The following is a 2968-nucleotide window of genomic DNA, read 5'->3' on the forward strand; positions in this document are numbered from 1 at the left end:
CTATCGAGTAAAAGTTATATCGCGATACATATCGTTATCGTTCTATCGCCCAGCTCTAATTGCTACCATCATTAATAATCTATAAGTCTTGCCACATTTATATCACTGTGACACCAACTTTATACCAACCATCTTTACTGACTGTCTCAATAAAATAGATTGACTAAGGACCAAATAGATTTTTCAGCATCTTGTCTTCTTGTTAGGAATGAAACGTTCATATTTTAAATACATTAAGTGCATTAAGGGGGTCCAGAAGAGCCATTACTTGCTAGCATTACCTGCTTATGTAGCAAAACACTATAATTATTTAAGCTGGCTGTAAGCCAGTGATCCCTTTCTTCTGTAGCCTTCTTTGTTGCTTTCAGTAGAAGATGTGCAGGTCCACTTATAAAGGGCTCACATTTGAACACACACAGTACATTTGGGCAATCTTTGATACAATTATCCTAAGCTCATGCAAATCCAAAACAGTGATAGTTTTTTTTTTAATTTAAGAAGATTATTTATTGTTATGATAGATGCATTTCCATATATACAAGCAAAACGTGTGTAATATAAAATAAATAAATAAATAAGAGCCATGCATTGTGCTTTCCGGATCCTATTTTGGGATTTGTACACATTTCTAACCATAATGTAATATTAAGTAAATTGTAAAGAAGGCCAAATGTAACATTCTCAGAAGGAACAGAAAAATAATATAATGTATGGAGGAAAGAACAATAGATTTGTTTTCACAAGATAGGGTGAAGATTGTGTGTTTCTTGTGATTTTTATGATTTGCGCTTAAAAAATATTCCAACAAGTGAACACGCCAGATAGATCTGCAAATGATCTGATTTTTTTGTCATTGTTAGTAATAATACTTTTGTCATAGTCAGTAGAGCCGTAGGACTCAATATGCAGGACTTGGAAGGATCAGTTACAGTGTGTTTATTCACAGAGCAATAGGGAACAATGTTAACAATGGAAGGTTTGTTAGTAAGTGGGTCCAGGCCTCCAGTATTAACAGGTTCTACAGAATGAATGTTGAGCTGCAGTCCACGAAGAGCATCCTCAGGCCTTCAGACAGGTGGGAACCGTGGCATGAGTCAGGGAGAAGTTGAACAGCCTGATGAGAATCCCTGCCAGTTGGTCTGGGCAGCCTTTAACCACAGCCCCTCGGTCAGGGCAGGCAGCTCTCCTGGGGTTCGCCACTCTCAGGGGGTTAGGGGGCTCTGGGCTCTTCAACTTGGGTGTTGAAGAGAAAGTCCTATATCCTCCTCCTGTAGCTCTCCTTGCCTTGTTTGAATCCCCTCGTCAGGTTGGCTCTGGCAGTGCTGTACAGAGAACTGTCCCTCTGCCTGAAGGCTGAGTTACTTGTTTTGATCAGAGCTTGTACTTCACTCATCATCCAAGGTTTCCGGTTACAGAGCACTTAATGTAAAAAAGGACAGACTGAGTGAAGGTCTTCAGGTCCTGCTGTTCAAAGCTGGACCAGTCTGTCAGATTGAAACAGTCCTGTTACTGGAGGAGAGCATCATCTGGCCCCATGCTTTAATGACCTGGGTGCTTGGTAGGGATGGGTACCGGTATCCGGTGCCATGATGACGGTTCTGACATAAACGGTAGTAACCAGACCGAAAAGCAGCGCACATTTCGGTGCTTTATTTCGGTGCTTTTTTTTTCCTGAGATGTCATACACTTTGAATTCTAGCCAATCATTTTACGTTTCCGAGGATAGTAGGCGGGCCAAGGACGTACGTTCTTTTAGAGCAGAGCTACAGATTAAAAATGGCCAAGGCGAAGCGGTCAAAAGCCTGGCTGTACTTCACAGCAAAATATGCAAACTCAGCAGCCTGCAACAAGTGCTTTAAGCTGATACTGTGATACTGTCAAAGGAGGTAACACCTCAAATCCGATGAAACACCTGGCGACGCATAGCGTTTTTTTTAAAAGCCGAAAAATGCGCCGTATTTGATAGCTTACTGCGAGACCTCACACCGAGCGCATCTACTGCGCGTGTGGTGCCTGTTATCGGACCCGGAGTTAGCAGCATCCCCCAAAAACCCGAAGAGGAGAGTCCTGGCCCCTAGCCCTGCCAGTGTAGCAGAAATGATGACGGATGATGATGGCAGCAGCAGCCGTGAGTAGCTTAATGTTGTTTGTGTATAATTTACGTTGAGTAGGCTAACCACGTTATTACATTAATGCATGTAAGGTGAACTAGCAAACACCATCGTAGTTACATGCAGCTGTCTTTTTGTGGAAAACAGTTAAACATGAGAGGTTTTTGGACAAAGTTTGTGTTTTTTCCATTGTTTAAGCACTGCTTCCAGCCAAGAACCATACAGTATATGCACTATAGCTGCAGAAAAGGCTAACATTGTTATCTTTCTACAAAAAAAACAGCTGAACATGAGAGGTTTTTGGACCAATTTTGTGTTCTCCATTCTTTAAGCACCGGTTTAAGCACCGTTTAAGCATCGGCACCGTTTCAAAAGTACCGGTTTGGCACCTGTATCGGATAAAACCTAAACGATACCCATCCCTAGTGCTTGGAGGAGTTTGTTTCCTGAGAGGGGTGTGACCAGGGATGAGAAGCAGAGAGAGTTGGTCAGGTTGTCATAGGTGGGGGAGGGGTGTCGCTCTGTAGGTATGCTTGATGTTACTGTACACATGGTCCAGTCTCCTGCCCCCCTGCAGGTCACTTAACATGCTGGTGGAATTTGGGGAATACAGAATGCTGAGCTAACATTAGCACTGGTAACAATAGCTACCGTTAGCTAGTAAGGTTCAGCAGGAAGACGCAGTGAAAAGGCATGAGAAACACAAAAAAGGTGTGCAGTATTTCTTGAGGGCACAAACGTGTGCTGACATTAAATTTATAGTGAAGTAGCAGGTAATGTACAACTTACCAATATAAGACATGAGCTACAGGCAGAAACACAAAAACAAAGACGTCTCACTTACCTATCTCACTCAT

The sequence above is a fragment of the Pundamilia nyererei genome, unplaced genomic scaffold (genome assembly GCF_000239375.1).
Source record: "Pundamilia nyererei isolate P.nyererei 1_Seehausen unplaced genomic scaffold, PunNye1.0 scaffold00026, whole genome shotgun sequence".
NCBI lineage: Eukaryota > Metazoa > Chordata > Actinopteri > Cichliformes > Cichlidae > Pundamilia > Pundamilia nyererei.